At 38.4% G+C, this 23,006-nt stretch overlaps 1 long non-coding RNA gene across 9 annotated transcripts in view; it reads left to right on the top strand.

Moving 5' to 3' along the window:
• LOC121829387 (uncharacterized) overlaps positions 1-23,006 on the top strand; it is a 142,059-nt gene that overhangs the window by 38,252 nt on the left and 80,801 nt on the right. For 5 of the 9 annotated variants that reach the window (XR_013051253.1, XR_013051256.1, XR_013051258.1 and 2 more), the window contains 4 exons: positions 9,175-9,308; positions 11,339-11,451; positions 13,377-13,532; positions 19,645-19,806. This is a non-coding gene — a long non-coding RNA (uncharacterized LOC121829387). Of the gene's footprint in view, positions 1-853; positions 5,261-5,651; positions 8,644-9,174; positions 9,309-11,338; positions 11,452-13,376; positions 13,533-19,644; positions 19,807-23,006 lie in introns of those variants that run through there. The other 4 variants (XR_013051255.1, XR_013051260.1, XR_013051254.1 and 1 more) reach the window with 3 other exon arrangements.

Raw genomic sequence — 23,006 nt, 5'->3', positions numbered from 1 at the left:
AATAGTACCCTCCTTTCAGGGTCCAATTTTGGTTCTAATTCTGAAGCCTCTTTCTATACCCTGTCTTCAGAAGCCCAAGTCCCCAAGGTGTCCCAATGTGTCCTCATCAAAGCAGCTCTGTGCACTAAGAGCCAGAGGCATTTGGAGCCCTTGCCTGGCAGTGCTACATCCTAATGATAGGATCTGCTTGTCACACTGTGAGTGATGCACTTAGGAGCTTCCTAGGGTGCTATCAGCCATTCTTCTCTGTCGGGGGAGGAGGGAGGGCAGGGATGTTTCCTCTATTCTGGATTGAAATATCCGTGCACCCCCCTTCATTTTGTTCTTGTTTGCCCTGAAGGTGAGAATTAGGGTCTTGTGCATATGGGGTAAGGATTCTGTGAGCCCGCAGAATTAGATATGGGGATAGTTGGTATGAATTGAATTTATTCTCCAAAAGTTCATGTATTAGGAACTTAATTTCCCACATTCTTATGTTAATAATGTTTGAAGATGAGACTTTCAGAGAATATTAAAATTCAAATCTTGCAGGTGCCCCCCCACAGAATGGCATTGGTAACTTTATAAGGGGAAGAGAGATTTAAACTGTGTGATGCTCTCCACTCTGTGATGTTTCAGGCCCTCATCAGGTGCTGACACCATGATCTTAGACTTCTCAGCCTCTGTTACTGTGAGTTAAACAATCCTCTATTCTATGACTCAGTTTGGAGTATTCAGTTACAGAAACAGGAAACAAACCAAAATAACGTTCAATGAAATTAGGAGTGAAAAAAAAAGAGACACATAGGTAAGACAAATTCCAGTGGTTGATGTTATAGATGATAACTTCTACAATTCTTCTATTGAATTTCAGGTCAAATATAAATACACTATCAATTTCTGCCAGCAGGGTAGGTTCAACATAAAATGATAATACACTGTCCTAGAGTGGGAATTGGGTATTGTGCTAATGTTTTTTCTACATTTGTCATTCAATGCTTATGTAATCCCACAGTGGAAGTCCCTGTTAGCTGACTTTTAAAGATAAGAGAAATGACATCCCCAATGATTAAATCAATCGTTTACTTGGTTATGTTCAGATCTAAGTATCAGTGCCATGATTTAAACCTAAGATTATGACTCTAAAGTAAGTGTAGGACTCTTTCCATATAATCCACCACTGCATGATCAAACTACCTTTCAATGTAGCAAACATAAGAATGAAATTTTTGTGGAATGTGAAATGGCACAGAAAACTATTAGAGTCATGTCTGTCTCTCTCTTCTTCTGTTTTATTTTAGTTCATCATGTTTGCTTCAATAAAATATCACAAACTAGGTAGACTATAAATAACAGAAAATTATTTGTCCATTTGGGAAGGCAAGAACTTAAAATCTGGATGTCAGCAGGGGAGGTGCCTGATATAGCTCATAGAAGATGCCTTCTCACTATGTCCTTACATGGTGGTAGACAAGAACACTCTCTGGGGCTTCTTTTTTACACCTTCCCCAGACCCTGCGACCTACCTTCCACTTAATTTGTGAGTTACGCCATTAAATAAATATCCTTTTAACTACGTGGAGTGGCCAAAATAATTTCTCCAATACTTTCCATTACAATGCCACTCCTCACCCATGTCTTCCTATGTTTCTATTTATTTTCCCAGGGTCAGGATCTGACCTTATGTCTATTCTCTTTCAGTTCACTGGAAGTTCTTGAAATTTAATTCTGTGAGTAAAGCATGAAATGCCTACAGTGTACTGGTCACTGAGGCTCCAAGCTTACATAGTCACAGCTTAAATGAGAAAGGGTCAAGAGATGGGGTCAGACAAGAGTTTGGAATCTATTTTTGGTTTGGTTACCAGGCACATAATATGATGTATTCACTCATCAACAAATATCTGTCACAGATGTGCTAAGCATTATATTTTGTAGTTTTGTGGGCTAGTGATATAGGCATGAATATAGTAAAAGTTCAAGTTCTATATCAGACAGGCTCTTATAGGGCAGCTGAATAATAAATATTAATAGTACATTTATTGACAATGAGGATACTGATGAAAAGTAAAGCAGAGTGCTGGGGAAACTGCTGTTTAGAGAAGACACTGGAGAATTGCTCTGCAGGGAGTCATGTGCAGAGAACTGGTGAGAACAGCCACATGCTTGTCCAGGGAGATGGTTGCACAGAGGACACAGCTAGCATACACTTAGTGCATGAAAGATTGGCAAAAAAAACCTCATATGTTTAATGCTCAGTAAGGATGTGCAAGGTAAAGTAAAATGAGTTGACAATGGCAACAACAATTTAGAGTCCTAATGCCAGTTGTAAGGTTTGGAGGTGTTTAATTAAGAAATACAGCAACCTATTTGAGGCTTTTGGACATAAAAGTAAAATATTCTGATGTAGTTTAAAATAATCTCTATGGAGACTATCTAGAAGATAAATTGGAAGGATACAATCTTAAATGGGAAGATCAGTTAGGACTACAAGCAGTATTCTAGAAGAGAGATGATGGTGTCTTGGGACGAGATCTTATCACCAAGAACGCTGAAAAATGTTTGGGTAATGGACATATTTTGAAGTAATAGCTGACTAGATCTCTAGAAAGATTGGCTGTAGGGCATGAGATACAATAAGGAATGACTACAATCTTGTTGGCCTTAGAAACTGAAGTAATGGATTTGCCAGTCACTAAAAAGACTGAGGATTAGATTTAAAGATAAATAAGCCAATTTTGGCTGTGCAAACCATAAGATATCTATGAGATAAATAAGAAGAAATGCTAGAGTCAATGGGATATGTGGATCAAGGCAGAATGAGTTTCAGGGTAGAAGTATAACTGGGAAGTGGTAGCTATAGTTATGAAATTAACCAAAGTTGTTGAGAAAATGATTGTTGCTATTGAAAAGAAGAGGTCAGGACTGCCTTATACAAAACAAATACAGCATGTGATCATCAGGAACCAGTGAGTACCAGAAGAGGATATTAAGGATAGCTGGTTAGGGGTTGTAGAGATGGCTCAGTGGTCAAAAGCACTCACTGCTCTTGCAGAGGATCAAAATTCAGTTCCAGGCATCCACATGGCAGCTCAGAACCATTTGTAGTTCAAGTTCCAGGGGATCCAATGCCCACTTCTGGCCTCGATGGGCACTGCAGGCACATAATGCACACATGCACATGGCACACAAAACACTAATGCCCATAAAAAATCAAATTTAAAAATCTTAACAACAAAAGAACAGCTGGTAAGGTTCCAAAGGTGTAAAGGAGTCATATGAAAGGAGAACACACACCACACCAGATGAGGTCTCTTCTTAATCCCAGAAACCTAAGACCATTTAAACACACCTTGAAGGACAGAAATTGTGGGTGTCTCTAAGCTACAGAAAGGTGCCTGCTTCAATATGGGTTTCAAAACATCAGAGGCAGAGCTGGAGAAGATTAAGAACAAAAATAAATCTCAGAAGGAATTTGAGATGACAGTAGGTTTTGAACCCAAGAGGACATCCTCATGAGAACACCTAGAACAATTAGGAACCTGCTTCAAAAGAACCATTTACAATAATCAAACCACTACGAGCATAATATGGGGATGAAATGAGAGTGTGATTAAATCCTGAAACTATGAATAAAGTCAGAGATATGATTACATAAAGCCTTTAAAATGTCTTCATAGTAAAAGATGGGAGAGAGAGAATGTCAAGGGAAATAGTTTGAAAAAATGTTTACCAAATTCCGGAAAAAAAAAAAAACCTGTCAATGTTTTGTTTTTACCATACTAAAAGTTCTACACCAGAAAAAGAGAGAAAAAAGAATAAAAGAACTGACAACCAGTTTGAAAAATGAGCAATGGAAAGCAGCATGCAGCTTGAAGGAAAAACATATAAATGGACAATCAATGACTAGGAAGACTCTAAAACTCATTCATTATTTAAAATGCAAATTTAAGCAATGAGATATCATTTATCATCTTTCAAATTTACCAATACTAAAAGGACTGATAATATTCATTTTTGTCAAGGGTACAGAGATATAATACCTCATGCATAGTTGGTGGATGTGTGTATTAGGATATTTCTATTGAGTAATTTGTCAATATCAATAAAATGTTAATTAATCTTAAAGTTTAAAATAGTTTAGATTTGTATGAAAATAGAGAGGATAGAAGGTTCTTATATTTTCCACATACATTTCTCTAGTTATTAGCATCTTATATTACTGTTGAGGCAGCAGGACCATTAGGACAAGAAGCATCTAAACTCCAACCTTAATGCATAACCTATTATCCAAGGAAAACAAGCTGTGCACATCCTTATCAACACTGTATGCAAAGCATTCTTCCCTTTCCTGCCTATTTTACTGCAGAAGGCAGTTAAGCAGATGGAAGGTGGTGCTGTGGTGTCTCCAAGGAACATCTGGCCACTTATCAACACCTTACATGAGAAAAAAAATTATTTGAAATATGAGGAATTTCTTCTAAAATATCATATTCATGGTCAACTGGATAACCACCAGACCACAGCCCAGATTAAACCCTGAAACCAGACTAAAGACCTTTTCTTTCTCTGTCTGCAGGGATCCCAATCTAACTACCCAGTTTCCTTCTAGAGAATCTATCTCTGTGAGTTTCAGGCCAGCCAGGGCAACACAGTGAGACCCTGTCTCCAATAAAAAAGATTAAATTATGAAAGAAGCTAATAGCAGAAGAAGACTGGACCCCACTACCACTACAGAAACACACACAGAGGCTACATATAGCAAAACTACATGGGCAAAAAGCCCATGGTTTCCAAGTGTGGAAGAACATGGGGTCCCAAAGCTTAATGCCCAGGGATTTTGAGCCAGAGACTTTTCTAAGCCCTTTAGTGCTATGGATGATTGATTGATAAATAGACTCTACCAGCCACTACCGTGGGAAGCAGGATGTAAAGTACTGGTAAGCCATGAGCCACGTGGCAAGGTATAGATTTATAGAAATGGGTTCATTTAAGACACGAGAACAGCTAGCAAGAACCTTGAGCCATTAGACCATACAGTTTATAAATAATATAAGTCTCTGTGTGTTTGCTTGAGTCTGAGGGCCGTGGGAGCCGGGCAGGAACAGGATAACTTCAGCTACACTTTAGCCCACTTCTGCTTTCAGAGTGCCTTCTTCTTTCTCACAAAATTGATTGTTTCTACTATTGTCCAGATGCCCATCCAGTTCTTTGTTCTGAGACACAGAACTTAGAGATCTCTGGTGCCTGCTGGACTCAGATCCATGCCTGTAGGAGTAGAGAGGTATGCTCACACTCTTTGATAGGGGGTTGTCTACTTAAAATAATCTGGCATTCTTCTGAACAGGAGACTTTTGTCTTCATTTATTTACTCAACATTTATTTATACCCATGCAATTCATTGGTTTTATCTATGCTTCAAATTTTAATCTTATTTAGTTTATCTATTTTATTGCCGAAGCTGTTTCAGGTTTTTCCTTGGGAGCTCATTCAATAGGCTCCAATGTTCTCTTATAATACAGCCTACTACTATGTTTAAAACCAACAGTTCCTTCTTTTCCAGTGCCATAAGATGTTTCCAGCTCACCTCACCCACATACCCCATCTCAAAATCAGACATTTTTCTAAAGAGGCTTTATTCTTTTTATTAGGCTATAGTATTAGTAGCTAAGACCAGAGAGCACAATCATTGTCTCTGTGGTGTCTTTATTTCTAGATCCTCCCAGCTGACAGAATGAGAAAATGACTGTGTATGCAAATCTCTTTATATATACATAGCTATTTATGTTTCTATAAGCAAACAACCAAATCCACAGTAGGCAAAACATGTATTCATACTGTCATCTTCAATTTTAATCCATCACCACCCAGATTATTCTTCCTTTATTTCTTCATTTATTGCAACCTCCCACTCTAACAGTAAGAAGCCTGGCTTCCAGGAGCCACCATCCATATACTTAATTGTTGAATTTACATGTGTTTAGAATTTACATGTTTTTAGCATTGTTAGCCTGCACCTACTGGGGAACAGCTTTATCAAGGCTATGCATGTTTATTCTTGCCTTTGCTCTTATGGGCTCCATTCATTTCCAACATTACTGAGGTTAACATTCCATGCCTCTACCTCTGGCTGTGAAGTTGCTGCATATACTTCTGATGCAGTTAGATAATATTCTACAAATCATCTTGGAAACCTCACTTTTCTAGATCTTTTTTAAAAAGTCATTTGCCCATTAATACAATGAGACTCTATAGAATGGAGGATATATATATATATATATATTTCTGATATAAGCCTAATAACCAAAATATACAAATAACTCAGAACTCTAAAGACAAAAAAAAACCACCAAAATTCAATCAATATGTTCGTTAAAGAAATGAAACAAGATTCTCAACAATGCAGGCCAATAAACACACACACACAAAAAAAAATGTTCAACATCTGTTATAGAATATTATTTTAAGATGTGTTATATTTGTTTATGCTGTGGAACCTTTGTTTAATGCTGCAAAGATGTGTTGCATTTGTTTATTTTGCATTTGTTTAACCCTGTGAAGCTGTGTTATTGTGACTGTCTAAAACACCTGACAGTCTAATAAAAAGCTGAATGGCCAATAGTGAGACAGGAGAAAGGATAGGCAGGGCTGGCAGGCAGAGAGAATAAATAGAAGGAGAAAACTGGAAGGAAAAGAAAGAAAAGAGAGCAAGAGAACAGGAGAGGGGGATGGATGCCAAGGGTCAGCCACCCAGCCACCCAGCCAGCCATGGAATAAGAGTGAAAGTAAGATTTATAGAAGTAAGAAAAGGAAAAAACCCAGAGGCAAAAGGTAGATGGTATAATTTAAATTAAGAAAAGCTGGCAAGAAACAAGCCGAGGTAAGGCTGGGCATTTACAATTAAGAATAAGTCTCCCTGTGTGATATATTTGGGAGCTGAGTGGCGCCCCCTCCCAAAAAAAAGAGCCAAAAAACAACCAACTACAAACATCCCTAGCTAGGAGAGAAGTGTAAGTCAAAATTACAATGACTCTTTCTCACTCCAGTAAGAACAATCGTCATCAAAGCAAACAAGGGATGATGAGAGCACAGGCAGACAGGGAATCCTGTACACTGCTACGGAGGCGAAAATGGGCTCAGCTTCTGTGGAAATCAGAACAGAGGTTCCTCAAAACACCAAAATGGGGGCCACCATGTAGCTCAGCCTCAGCAACTCTTAAGAACTCAACACACCAGAGATACTTCACATCCATGTTAGTGCTGCACTATTCCCAATAGGCATGATATAAATCCACCCAGGCATCTACAGTATCTACTTCTATGACTATATGTCCTTGCTCAAGTTCTTTGTTTTGGGACACAAGATCTAAGAGAGCACAGCAGGTGCCCCCTGAATTGGAGAACAAATAAACAACAGGTGGCACACACACTGTAGTTTTATTCAGCTATAAAGAAGAGGTAAGTATCAAACAGGGTACAGTGTCTTCAGACTGGCTGCTTTATTGAGAAGCATGTGCCAATGTTAGTCCACATCTTTTTTGAAGCTCAATAGCTCATTTCATTTTTTATTACTAAATAATATTTCCAGCATAGATGTCAGAGCTTATTTATCTATCCAGCAACTGAAGGTCACACTCTGTTACTGTACCTGCTTCTTCTGACAGTCTTCCCTAATCACTTCTCTAATCCTATCAGGACCCATTCTTTCCACAAAGATGCCTCATTCTCTCTTCAGCTCCTACAAACTGACTTGCAGAAAAGCAATACATTTGCCTGAATAGAAAATGCAGGTGCCGTGACTTTTGCAAGTATTTCTTCCCATGTTTTATTTTCTCCACTGTGCCCACTGTACTCTGACAACAGTATTTCTCAGTCTGTTTACTAGATACTCAAGCCCTCTTAATTTTCTATGTTTTTTCCCATGTAATAAGACTGCAAGCCAAGTAGGAGCTGTGGGCCCATGCCTCATCTAGAATGAGTCTCAGCAGTCATTTTCCTGGAAAATGGGCCTTATCAGTAGAAGAATTTATGACTATATTTTACAAAATTATCTCTCCTTTTTATCACTGGAACTAGTAAAACATGGTTGGTTCTTGGAGATAAAACAAAGGAGAGTTTAGAGAATCCCCACTCAGGAATTAGTTGTGCAGCATCCACACTTACCCTGCAGAAATCCATGAAAAGCCCACATAAGCATCTCCATGTCTATGGCTCCAGCACCTTTGACTTGCTGTGTGCCTCTGAGTGTGCCTGTCTTACATAGATTTCCATGCATTTGTTTCATTCTCTAATTGGTCCAACAAAAGTCATTGACTTTTAATTTTCTCAGATTTTCTTTGAAAGACAAGACTAATGATTTATAAGCCCCTAACTGTCAAAATTGAAAACAAGTTTCAAACAAATTTTAAATATGACTTACTTTCCTAGAGTTTCATACTACAAATATTCTTGCATATTCTGGCACAAAGTGATACTCTCTGCAGTAATGTTCTCTGTTACAGTGGAAGCTGAGAAATGACTTCCTATCTGTGAGACACAGTCCTGCTAACTGGGTGATTGTACATCTCAAAAAGCAGCTATGTGCACTACTGTGGCATAATGTGAATAAATGAAGAGAAAATAGTTGTAGTCTGAATACAGAGTGAGATTAAATTCTGTGTCAAACTGGTAAGGATGCACCCATCTACAAATCTAAGTAGGCATTGCAAGTGTCTGTAAAATATAACTAAAACAGTAATTATTGTTACATTCAGGGAATAAATGAGATGGACAAAAGTAATTCAAACTCTCCTTAGTATATGATTTTTTTAAATAGAAGAAAGATGAAATAAAATTATATTTGCTAACAATATAATTGTCTATATAGAAAATCCGGAAGACAACAAAATTTTTAGAACTGTAAAGTGATTATATATAACAAAGATTGAAAGGTACAAAGTAAATATTCAAAAGTCCATCACTTTCATATAGACTGGCAAAGAGCTACTGTAATTTGAAATTAAAAACAATATGTTTTTGTATTATGTACTAGGCTCCAAAATAAAGTACTGAAGCACTAATCTAGTAAAATATGCACAAGCACAATATAAGGAATATTTTAAAACTCTAATGAAAAAAAATCAACGGACCAGAAAAATATAGAGATTATCTCATGTTCACAGATGAAATGACATCAGTTCATCCCACCTTCGCCAACAGATTCAACACAATCCCTGTCAAGTCAAAATTGTGAATATTTAAGAACTAATTTTAAAGTTCAAGTGGAGAAACGGAAGACTCAGAATGACCAATGATTCTGAAGAACTAGGAGAGAAGACTGATGCCATGCAAATGTAAGGATTACTGTAAAGATACAGTGATTGAGAATTCCATCCAAGAAATGAGAACAGTGCAAGTGTTCATAAATTGATGAAGAGATAAAGAAAACATGGTATATATATATATATATATATATATATATATATATATATATATATATATGTATATGTATATATATGTATGTATTACGGAATGCAATTCAGCCATAAAAAGATGAAATCCTGCCTTATGTCTATGTTTTAAGGGAAAGAAGTTAATCACAGAAAGACAAGTACTATATGATATCAACTTTATGGTGATCTAAGGAAATGAATCTTGTACAGCTCAACAATAGAATAGCAGTTATCAGAGACTAGGAGGGTGAGGAAATTACTAATAGTCCATCATGGTAGGGAAGGCATAGCAAATAGCTACCGGAAAGCCTTAATTCATGGTGGTATTTGAGGCTTAGCTTGCTAACATCATGGTAGGTCAGGAAGCAGAAAGCAAAGGAACTGTAAACTCCCAGTAATCCATCTCTACTAACTGGGAACTCCCAATCCCTAAGATATTCCCAAGAAGCTGAGGACTGAGTGTTCAAACACAGAAGTCCATGGGGTGCGTTTTAGACTCATCATAACATATGTCATAATTTTATGTTCTATTTTGCCAGTTGCTATTTATCTCTAATTGTAGCTAATTTACAAATTAAACTTTATAATAGCATGGGGGTGGGGAGGAGGCATATTTACTGTACTAGCATGGTCTCCAGCATATACCCAAATGAGTATTGGGCAGCATTTTCCCGAGTTCTTGGAATCCTTCCAGTGAATTTTCAAACTTGAAGTTGTCATAGGAACCCTGAGTGTGTAGCCAGCCATCAGAAGTGAGAATAGGTGGAGGCACTGACCGCACTGATATATGAAAGAAGGCAAGCTTCTACAGGGCTGTTCATTGAACTTTTGAAGTTTGGCTCAGTTTGGAGGTCTGCTTTGTTTTCTGATGCTATAGCAGAACCCTTAGGTTGGATAATTTATAAAGAGTGGAGAGTCATTTCTTATAGTTCTGGAAGTTAAGGTCTCTAACATCAAAAGGCCAACATGGAAGGGGTGGTGCTTCTTGTTGTATCACCCCACTGCAGGAAAAGCAACAGAGGCAAAGGAGACCCCATATACTAGGACTTGCTGGTGTAATAGGCCTGCTTCCTGAAAACCATGTGACTCCATGCATGGATATTTGACCCAATGACCTCTGGTTTTTTTGTTTTTGATCTTGTTTTTTTTTTTTCTCCAAGACAGGGTTTCTCTTCTCTGTGTAGCCCTGTCTGACCTGTAAGTCAATCTGTAGTCCATTCTGACTTCAAACTTACAGAGATCTGCCTGCCTCTGCCTCTCAAGTGCTGGGATTAAAAGTGTGCACCACCACCACCACATCTGGCTGACCCAATGACCTCTTAACCACTGCCTCCTGATTGTTAGTTGTGCATTAAATTTCCAACACCTGAGCTTTAGGGACACAGTCAAATGTAGCACAGGGTAGTTGGCCTTAGAAGTCACTGCACCCATGTTCCTAAGATTCTGAAGCTTGAAATTTGGACAGAGACAATGCTGAGAAAATGACTAAGTATTGGAAGTAAGCCTTGCTTTTTGCTGTCTGCAAAACATGGGATTCTCTAAGCCCTAGTCCTCATACCCCAGGGCAGCTCACCCACTCCTTTTTCTGGGCTTCTGCCCATGCAGAACAACCTAGAAATATCCTCACTGCAGAAAGTAATACAGCAGGACTTTTTAATCTCTCTCCTGCTAGGGTGAGATTGTTTGGTTTGAGACTATGATTTTTAAAAAGTTCTTTCAGTCACTTTCCCCTGTAGGGAAAAAAAGGGCAAGCAAGGAAGAAAAAAAGGCAGAAGAAGAAAATCCATCTCATTTCCTGTCCTGGAGTAAACATTGGTTTTCTTTTCTGCCAGGAAAACCCAGGGATTTCTTAAAGGCTGGAATGATTGGCAGCTCTTTTTCCTCCTCAGGAAACCAGCTCACTTTGCTTTTGTTTTGTTTTAATGGAACAGCAGGCAATGTTAAAGTCTTCAGTCTGCTTGTGCCCAGCCATTAATTCTGGAATGAAGAAATAGTGGAACAGTAAAGAAAATGCTAAGCGGTGGCATTGAAGAGAGGGAAACAGGTAAGGCAGCCAGGACATGTTTTACATACCTGGGGCTATGCATCACTATTTTTTGTTTTGTTTTTGTTGCTGTATTTTTTAAGAGAATATAACTTGGCTATAAGGTCTACAAAAGGCTATAAGAAAGCAAGAGTGAAGTTGTTTGGGGTTTCTGGAAGGAAGGGATGTTCTGGCTTCTCCAGGCTCTCAGTGGGACATATAGAGCATTTCCCAGCATTTCCTGGGACACACATAGTAGCAAGCCATAATAAGTATTGTTCCCTCCAATTGTGGGTATTGTGAGTTGTCCTGGTCTCCTTTCTACTGCTGTTATAAACACCATGACCAAAATCAACTTGGGGAAAAAAAGATTTATTTTAGCACACTGGTTCCAGACATCACTGAGGGAAGTCAGGGCAGGAACTCGAGCAGAAACTGAAAGTAGAAGCCATGGGAGGATTGCTGCCTGTTGTCTTTCTGGCAGGTTCATGTTTAGCTATTCCAGGACCACTTACCTTGGGAAGGCTACTACCCAGAATGGGCTGAGCCCTTGTACATTAGTTTACAATCAAGACAACCCTGTTGCATGCTTACAGGCCAACCTCTCAGATAAGCTGTGTCAAGTTGACTGGCAAAGCTAAATAGCACAAAACTTCTGCTGTTCTGGTGTTAAGGCAGAAACTCCTGAAGGGAGTTGTGGCCATTTTGGAAATTCACCAGAATTTTTTCTTAAAGAAAAGAACAGATGGATGAGGGGGTGTTTTCTTCTTTCTTTTTCCATGTAAGATGTCATACTTGGTAAGTAGAAGTGAAGAAATTTAATTTATAAGCATGTGTATAGAGCAGGTACATGGACATGGGCCGTTAAGCTGATACTAGCAATAGAGGAAGGACTAAGACAAGTGGCATGCAGCTCCCAGTCGAGTAACTACTGTCTTATGTGGGATGAGCAAATTGATGATGGACAGCTATGGGGGACCATAGACAAGTGCCCAGTTACAAAATTTAATCATGGGGGTGGGAAGAAGAAACAGGAACATCTGAACTGTAGCTGGTCTACAGTACAGAAAGGGCCCATGAGACTAGGTTCAAATGCCTGGTTCTGAAAAAGTCATTAGCCACACTGAGAATCCTGTTTATTCACTGTAACAGAGAGAGTACACCCACATTCTGGATGATGGTGATGATTTAAAGAAATGCCTTATGCTTGTTATCTCAATCACAGTGTAGTCCTCAGTGCTTGCAGTTAAAGCAATGTCAGATTTCTTTACATCAGTGGAGAAATGCAAACATGGGTTCCATTCAGGCTGTGAGGGAGCTGAAGGTGACTCAGATCTCTCATTTGAACAACTAGGCGGGCACTGAGGCCAATCACAGTCAGGTTTGGAAAAATACAAGGAAGCAGTGTGGCATACAGTTATTGCCCCTGGTGTGCTTGTAGGACGTGGAGGTGGAAAGCAGGAGTTGCTGACTGCCCAAGGCAGCCCTTGAGCCAGCAGGCCAGACAGCAGTCCTTCCTTCCCCTGTGTGATTCTTGTTAGTCAAGCAGAACTCTGCTTCCCCATGATTCAGACTTCGTTCTGCCTTGTGTCCTTGAATTTTTCATGGACAGTGATAGACAGACAAATACTATTATTATCCTAATAAACTCAATCACTCATTTTAATTAAATAACCATATTGAGGTGCTAAATACTGACTTAAAAGTTTTTTAATCACATGAAATCATTATATTCTCTGCTCAATACACTTAAATGTATTCAAACCTGCTCAAGCATTGGGCATCTGTGACCCTCCTTACTCACCCAAACCTTAACCTCAGCAGAGAATGATTTCTCTTATACATCATCAACTTTGTAGGATTTTGTGGCAAAAAAGAACATCTCTGTCTCCTTGCTTTACATATTTACTGAATGAGTATTATAACTAGGTACCCATGTTTTTCAGATAAATAAAAGATTCCTGAGTGAGGCATATAGTATTTCAAAATTCAAGCATATTTTGGTTGGATTTTGGTTGGATATGAAGTACTCCCCAACAAGGTGGTTCTACCCGAGGAAGTTTTGATAACTTTGAAAGATGACACCTGACTTGAATGAGAAGGTATTTGGGGACAAGTCCTTGGGGATAATGTTATTCTTTCCTATAATGCTACCTGTGTCTTGTTGGCCATGAATTGAAAAGCTCCCCTCCACCACATGCTCCTACCAACATGATGATATGCCTATGTGTATGGATTTAAGTGACTTTGGACTAAACCTTCTAAAACTGTCAAGTATGTTCAAGTATGTTATATATCATAGTATGTCTAGTATGTCATAGTATGTTGTCACAACAACACAAAATTACTTTATGTAAGCTTTATGTCCCCTAGAGTGTATATATTTGAAGATGGTGCTATAAAATGCAGTTATGCTTGAATAAAGTCTAAAGGGTAAGACCTGGTCCTTCAAGATTAATGTCCTTAGACGTAGAGACACCAAGAAATGGCCTCTTTTTTTCTTTCTCAATATTCCCTTCTTATATTTTAAAAAAGGAAAATCCATGTAAGATTGGAGCAAAAACAAAATAAATAAATAAAGCCAGGTGCAAGCCACAAAGATCCCTATAGGGAATTGAATGGTTAATATCTTCATCTTGGCCTTCCAGACACTGGATTTGTTAGCAAACAATTTTTTCGTGGTTAAGACACCCATTTTATAGTGTAACTATCAGAATCAAATCAGAGGATCCTGCATATCAGTTGGTTCCTGCTGTTTAATAAACTGCTATGAATCTCAGACACTTAACAAGAACTACTTATGACCAGGAACACATTTGACATGGCACAAATGGTAAGCTAATTAAAACTGGCTCTACGGGACATAGGTTTGCTCCATGTGCCATTCTCCCTCCTGATGGATTGATGGAGAAAGTCTCACTCAGAGCTTCAGCAAAGATTGAAGAGAGCAAGTGAGAACATACACATGACGTTGGAGATGTTATATGGTCACTTCTCATTCTGTTGGCTACAGATGATGAAAACAATAAGCCCAGAATCACAGCAAAGTATGACCAAGGTTCAGTGACAGTGTGGACACAGGGACTAGCACAAAATCAGAGTCGTTAAGGCTATCTAACACATCCAGAATTCAAACCCAGGTCTCCTTAGGCCCTGTGCAAGGTTATTTTTACAATTACTGATCACTTTTGGTTTCACTTAGAAGTAATCACACACAGAGACCTCTTTGCTGCTTGATATCTATAGGACTGAGCCTCAACAAAGTGGGAAGTTGAGAAGAAGGATGGTCAGAGCCAACCTCCTAGAGTTTTGTTCCCTGGAAGTCCATTCACATCCTGCTATTATCAGCACCTTACACTTTAGCACCATGGTCAGGGCCACGCTATGCCCTGAAATCTAGTGTTCTGATTTTGTCAGCCCTTCTTCCAGTAGTATTAAAATCATCTTTGTAGATTAGTACTATTCTCAGCCTTGATCAAGAAGCTTCTCTTCTGTAGATCCATTGCTGGTCAAAGTGATGAGAACAAGTGTCTTTTGAGGGCTTACTCTTAAACAGAGCATCCATATCATCCACCTTCCTCAAAGGTTCTGGGAACAATGAAGAAAAAAGGACAGAAATACTGTAAGAGTTAGATAAAGAGAAGGAGGGCTATGACAAACAGTCTTGGGGCATGATATGGCTATAGAACTCAATGTAGATTCATTTACCTACATAGGTCTGTACAAGACTGAGCCCATTACCATTCAATTTTAGACAGGGAAGGGGAGATGTAGTGTTCCACTCTACCCAGGAGCTAACAGCAGTTAAGCAATACATGAAAAGAGGAAGTCATTGTCTTAAGTGAGTAAGCCATTGATGAGTTACTCATCTTCTAGTAGATTGTTTCATACTCATGCCCACGTAAGTAGTCCTGGTCATAGAGCAAAACAGAAAGGAATGAAATGGGATGGGTACATGATGAGAGGAGGAGGGCTAGTGGGAGGAAGATAGGAGAGGGATGGGGGATGAGTCTGATCAGAATGCATTATATACGCATGTATGAGATTGTCAAAGAATAAATTAATTTAAAAACTTCTCTAAGGATGTTACCTGTAAGAAAAAGAACAACAAAATACCTGACCACTGAATTATGATATTCTTTGTTCATTAAAACAAATAGTCACTAACTATATGTGACATTGTGTTTGGACTTCAAATATTAGCACTGGATATTAATTATATAGCTAGTTCTCAAGAGACATATATTCAAGTAGGAAAAATAAGAAATGCACATAATTGTTTTCAATTAATTATATATAGTGGCAAGCACTATTGTTGAAAATTGGACGAAAATTGAAAATTGGATGAAAATAAAAATAAGGCAGGCCTGTGAGTCCTTGCGTGGCAGAATTTAGATTCTGTTAAGCATCTGGAAGTAGGTCAGTGAAAGCAGATGACCAGGGAGAGGCAATACCTCTGTATATGGGAGGGAGCCAGGCAAGAGGTCAGAGAAAACACAACTTTGGAAAGATACTTTTCATGAAGTATGAAGTAGGCTGTTTATGACAATGTCATTCCTCCAGGGATGTGAATCACAGAATATGCTCTGGGAATCAAATATGTCTTAATGCTCTGGGAGAGGAGGATGTCCATGATCAACATTTATTTCATAGTACCATCCATTTTCCATTATGTAAATATATCCACTATAGATGGTTTCTATATGATGTTGCCAAAAGTGAGACATAAGTTTACCCCTTTAGACTTTCACCACATAGATAGAGAAAACACAAATAACTCAAGTTCACAAATAATAGTAAAATAGTTAAGAAATAGTTTTACATACTTATTGTTTTAGATGTATTTAATTTATTAACATTAAATTAAATTAAATAATTTAACTTGTCACAGTTCTCTTTTTAACCACTAGCCCACAAAATTCCTGAAAATGTAATTGTTATCTCACATTGGTTCATGCAAGCCCTGATTCTTCAGCTCCAAGGCACCATTAGTGCTGTGCTTCAACACATAATTTATAAAATTAAGATAAATAAATAGCTTTCTTTATAGGATAGTTTTGAAAATTAAGTAAGCTCATTTGTAAAAGATATTCTGCATGTAGCAAATTATAAACTTTCATCCAGTATTGGCTACTGATATGGATTCACAACAAGCCCCCACAGTTGGGCATGGTCGCACATGCCCGGTGGGACCTAGTCACTTCCGCCTAGTCATTTCCAGGTCAAATGTCTAGCATAACCAGAACCCCGTGGCTTTGCGTGGTTGTGTAAAAATGTGCAGCACAACCATGTGATCCACACGCATGCGTGGAATAGGCACATGGGCCTTGTGTGTAGGCGCGGCCCAGCCTTTATAAGCTGGCACCATGATTCCCAGCCCTACTCCACTCACGTGTCTTTCCACAGGCCTGTGCACATCTGTCTCTTTACCTTATCTTAATAAAATTCTTGTTAGTGGATTCTGTTGTGTTTCATGGCGTTTCTTCGCAGGGTAAGAGAGCTGTAAATAACCAACAGCTACCATCACTGATACCACCATTAAGTTTATTAATATGTAGAAAATAAATAGTAGGAATTCCAGGAAGGATTTGGGAGTAAGAGAGAGGTGTTCAGAGCACACCAGTCTTGTGTAATCAAGTTGGTAGCTGGAGCCTGCCCCAGGTATTGCCCGTGTCCACTGTGTGCATGGTTCCCAGTCATGCACCTGTTTGCTGTTGCCCTATGGTGAAGCACTTGCACGGATGAGACTCCATCCCTAGATGTGACCTAGATGTGATTGGCATACTCATGCCCATCAACTCCAAGCCATGTCTCCTGTCATCATATTCTTTTATTATGGATTATGGAATCAAGGACAGGAACCAAGAAGGTCACTATCTTAGGGTTTGTAATTGTAAAATATTTATACAGTAAAGAAACTTGACTCTCTTGTGTTCTGCTAGATCTTGAATTGACAGAATACCCTTGAATTCTGTAATTAATAGAATATGATTACAGCAGTGTATTCATTCAACAAACCTTTTTTTGTGGTGTCTCATCACCAGTAATACAGCAGAATAGAGGGGATGATCCAAAGCCATTTAGTTCAATGATTTAAAAAAATTAAGGAGAATGAAGAAGGTGTAGGCCTCAAATTTCTCAATCAAATATTTGGCTGTACATGAAAGATTCTAATTCTCCCTCTGGGCTAGAGTATGGTTCAGTAGTAACGCACCTGCCCTGCATGTACAAAGCTCTGGGTCAAGGCTAAACACTGAATTAAAAAGGTGCTAAATACATGATTATGTGGAGATATAGGAAGAAAGAATCACCTTCTGGGAATATCATAGAGGGTCATTGGGGGGGGTGTTAAGATTTAACCTTTAACATTGAGGTTTTCCAGGTAGATGTGTGTATACATGGGGGCACAGTAAAGAAACAGCCAACATGGCTTATTCATTATTTTGGGGAAAGTTTTTATTGTGAAAAAGAAAATATCCAGAGGTATCCAGAAGAGTCCAGAACAAAGAGAAAAGAAAGCAGACTGGATATAGCCAGGGCTAGGGAAGCAGGAGAAGAAGAGTGGACATCGCATGATAACAAGGGATAGTGAATAGAGCGTATTGAGAGAGGATAACAAAAGGTAGAGAAGAAGAAGAGATGGGAAAGAGAAAGTGAATGAGAGAGAAAAAGAGACCAAGTGAGAGTTGGGGGTGAAAAAATCATGTGTATGATAAGGAAGACATGTATCTAGGGAGAGAGAAGCACCTGGATGCTAGCATGTACTTTGAAATGCAAAGGTACCTCTGATATTAAGGGAGCCTGGAGGCGACCATGGTCTTTGATATGCTAATAGGCACCACAAGTAACCATATGTCCCTTCTGCCAGAGGTAAGGAAAATGACTCCTTTTGGCAGATGGAAGCCAGTTTCACAAGTTCCTGAGGAATGCTGACTTTTATCTAACCTCCAGAACCCTTCTATAGTCCAACCTGAGCTCATTTATAGATATAGTGATTACCTGAGTCTTAATAATAAGGAGAAGAACATAAAGAATGTTTTATGGGAGGAAAGAATGTACATAAATAGAATATCCAAAAAATTATAGGCAAGTGTTTTATTTCCATGAATAGTTTTCAAAGTGGAGATGTAAAATATCTAACAAATAGAACTCTCTCTCTCCCTCTTTTTTTTTTTTTTTTTTTTTTTTGGTTTTTTGAGACAGGGTTTCTCTGTGTAGCTTTGCGCCTTTCCTGGAGCTCACTTGGTAGTCCAGGCTGGCCTCGAACTCACAGAGATCCACCTGCCTCTGCCTCCCAAGTGCTGGGATTAAAGGTGTGTGCCACCATGCCCCTCTTTTTAAGAATGGAAGAGTGAATAGAAAACTTGGGAAATTTTTGAACTGGAAATGAATGATTGAAACATCGCAAGGACATGAAAGAGGTGAAGGTGTTGGGGTTTGTGGTCTGCCTCACTTGGTTTACAGAGAACAACAGTGGCAAGAGGAGTTAGTGACATCACAGTTCTCATAGGCAAACAGACTTGGAACTTCATGTTGTACATGTACCATGTGCATGCAGTGCTCATGGAGATCAGAAGAGGGCATCAGATTCCCTATAACTATAGTGTGGGTGCTGGGAATCAAATCTTGGTTCTCTGAAAAAAGCAGCAAATGATCTTAACTACTGAGTCATCTCTCCAACCAAGCTATCCTAAAACTTAACAAAGGGGAAATGGAAATTCTTATTCCTGAGTATTAGGCACTATGAAATACACTTTTGATGACAACAGCATCGTCACAATTGAATGAGCAATTGCTTGGGCTATTTAAGGACTTGCATTCATTTGCTTTCTTTGCAAGCAAGCATTTACATGTACATGAGGAAGGTGTTTGAAGGAAAGGGCCATGAGTCTGATGTTTTCAGGAAGTGTCAGCTGATGGGAACACAGTCAGCCACTGGCAAAGGTGACATTAGAGAGACCTCAAGCTCAGAGCTCTCTCCTAAAGATAGAAAGTCCCATTTGGTATTTGAAAAAGAAAGTCTAGGATCTGTCTTTCCATGAGTCATGCTTAAATAACACAGAACAATTGGAAAGAAATATTAGCACCCTCTCAAATCTTTCTGCATGGAAAAAAAAAAAATCAAGAGTCCAGCCCAGTACCTATACATGGGGAGATTGCCAGTAGTGGTATTCACAAGCAAGCTGTGATAATGTATGATACTTCCTAACACAGGTGCCTGTAGTGGGTAGCCATTCAAGCTTTTATCTGGAAGTTCCAACCCCCATTGAGACTTCAGTAACGGTCACACCTACAAGGCGGGGCCGAGAGAGGACCCTGAAGACCCGAGATCCAGATGCGCCGGCACTTTTGGTTCCTGGACCCTGGACGCTGGAGGTAGACCAAGCAGAGTTCTCCAGAGAACACTGCCAGACAGTGCCATACCTTTCCCAGACCCTATTACCTATCCCTTCACTTGTAAGGTACCGCACAAAATAAACCTCTCTTTTAACTACATGGAGTGGCCTTAATAATTTCACCAGTAGGTGCCCTGCCCTGAAGGCACTCCCCTCTTCCTCTACCTAAAATTTACCAGCCCACAGCACACTAGTTCCAATTACACTCCCTTCACACCAGTGTTCCTAATAACTTCAGGAACACCTATACAATCTTTTTCATTCTCTGCCTTCCCATAGCATGAAAGGAAAACTGCTGTAAGAAAGCCAGAAGCCAACACTGTATTCACTTGTATTTTTCCTAATTGTTTTATGTAGAAATGTTTTATCTTCATGACAGGAGAACACATTCCTTCAGAAAAAAAATACATCTTCTCTTTATTTTACTACCTAATGATGGCTAATATATGTAGGCAAAGCTCAGAAAATAAATGCTCATTTAGGTAACATTGCCAGGACTTCACTGACTATACAGGTAGAGACAAGGCTGTCACTTCATCCTCAAAATGCTGCCATTCTCCTAGGGAACAGGATATTTAAATAAAATGAGCAGAGGCCTGCTAGAGAATAAACTGGCATCCCCATTTCATCAAAGTAGTTATGAGAAAATATCATATATCTGTTGAGATCTGTGAGTCAGAGTCCAGAATTTAGACTTGATATTAGTGGGGGTAAAGTAAGGTATTCTCAGATTATGGCAGGTTGTATGTGCCTAATCTGGGATAGAGTCTCAAGAAGCCATCCTTAGAATGGCATCTGATCCTTTGTTAATCAAGGGTGAAAAATAAAAACCACCAGAGTCAGAGAAGCAGCTAAATAGGTAAAGAGCTAATTAGGGCCTTGAGTGGACTCAGAATGGCATCCCAACTTGGAGCCTGTCCAGGACTGACTTGTTTCCTGAAGAGTATCTGCCCAGATATACTGAAGGACATTGACTCCAAGCCCATGGAGGAATCCAAAGTAAATGACTCACCTTAGCCTATGGCAGTGTCTAATGATCCATCCATAATGGGAAGTGCTGCATGCCCAAATCCTCCCCTCTGGAGATGTGGCCCACAAAGTCTGGACATTGTTCACATGTCAGCAAGCTTTTTCTCATATGGAAAAGGAGAGAAAGAGCCAATCTGGAATGGCTTTGAATATCTTAAACATTAAATATGGAACCTCTGGTTAACACTTCAGAGTGAGTATAGAAAACATTACCAATGGGAAAAATGAGGAAATGTGAATTTCTGCAGACTAGGTAGGCATAGGCTGGCAGGCATTAATTATATCCCCTCTTCCCACTCCCATCTGGATATGATTGTTAGAAAGAATACTTGGATGTGCATAATTAGAAAGAACATGGAATCAAATTGATGAAGCTAAAATTTAAATGCTATAAATGCACTAATTTCAACTAAGCAATAGTTTAAAATTTCTCTCTCTCTTTCTCTCTCTTACGCACATGCTCGTGTGTGTGTGTGTGTGTGTGTGTGTGTGTGTGTGGGGGTGTGTACAAGAATATGGCATATCCTTAAAACAGATATACCATAGGACATTTCCATAACCATAGACATTCTTTCTTGTCTTTTTGCTGATAAACTTTACTTGTTTTCCAGCCTAGAAAATTGACAATCTGATAGAATAGTTATACCAATTCTACAACTTCACAATTTGGGAATAGTTCAGTTGCTATTTTCTCTGGTTTCTTTGGTAATGTGTAATTACTTCTAACATGCTATTATAAAAAAATTTTAAGCCTATAGAAAATATTAAAAGAATTTTATTATGATATCCTGTATACTTACCTCCTGTGACACTGCCCTTTTACTTAACTTTCTTTGTTTCATATCTGTTCATATTTTACAGACTTATTTTAGGGGTTTTTTTTTGTTCTATAGCTGCCAGTAATTTGATTATATCAGATTTTATTTTGTTTTTCTTTCCTTCTTTCTCTTATGCATTTGTTTACTTTCAGTTTTAGCTATTCTTATCAGTGTTAATGTCTTGTATTTTTATTTGTATTTTGCTTTGCATTTGCTTCTCAGTCATTTATATACCTTCTACTATGAAGGATATGCTTAAAATTTCTCCAGCATTTCTTAAGATTGTCTCATCTCATAGCTTAGGTTGACCTCAAACTCCTGATCCTTCTGCCTCTGCTTTCGAAATACTGAGAATACAGATCTATACTATTTCATCTGGCTAAAATTTTCACAGTTTAAGTTGGATTTTATTGTCATATTTTTACTGGGTTACAGAAATTATATAATTTGGATGCAGCCAGTTACTGGCTTATTTTTTATTTTCTTTTTCAAAATCATTTACATATTTAAGAGGTACAACTAACATGATTTTTGTGACACACATTGAGAGTAAAAAAGAAACACTACAATAAAACACATCAACTTACCCATTATCTCACAGATACTTTTCTTTTGTCATGGCTTTTGAAGAATAGCAGTTTACTTTTTCAGTATTTTCTTGTACCATTGACATGTATATTTTCTTCACAAGGAACATTTTGCATCAAGGTCATGTACTTCTTTTATTCTTTTTTTAAAATTGTAACTTCAGCTTTTCCATCTAAGTTTAGAATGCAACATATTTAATTTATGAGGTACAAAACAATATTTTATTTCTTTATATTGACTCTACAAATTGAATAAAAATGTTCTTTCTTCCTTAATTATCTACAGACATTGCTGTTGAAACATCTGGGCTTTTATTTAGATGAATGTTTTTAATAGCTAAGTCAGACTTTCATAGACTTAATGTTTTAAGCTTTTCTAGTTCCTCTTTTGTCAACTTTATTAATTTGCATATTTCCAAAATAATTTCCTTATCATCATTATGTTATAAAATATATTGGAATGTTATTTCTTGTAAGATTTTCTCTACAAATTAAGACAGGTACAACTTGAATTTGTCTTTAAAATATAAAGTCAGAAAAATCTAACATACCACAACAGATGCTATAGTGAAAGGAGAACAGAGTAAGTGAGAAAGGTATAAGAATTTCTTTCTTGGTATGGCAAATAAAGATGAGGCAGAATTATCCAGCTAAGAAGACTACAGGGGCTGGGCAGCAGTAGCACATGCCTTTAATCCCAGCACTCGGGAAGCAGAGCCAGGTGGATCTCTATGAATTTGAGGCCA

Source organism: Peromyscus maniculatus, chromosome 5 (genome assembly GCF_049852395.1).
Source record: "Peromyscus maniculatus bairdii isolate BWxNUB_F1_BW_parent chromosome 5, HU_Pman_BW_mat_3.1, whole genome shotgun sequence".
In the NCBI taxonomy this organism is placed as follows: domain Eukaryota; kingdom Metazoa; phylum Chordata; class Mammalia; order Rodentia; family Cricetidae; genus Peromyscus; species Peromyscus maniculatus.
The sequence above is the reverse complement of the archived record's forward strand: the minus strand, read 5'-3'. Positions and strand labels throughout refer to the sequence as shown.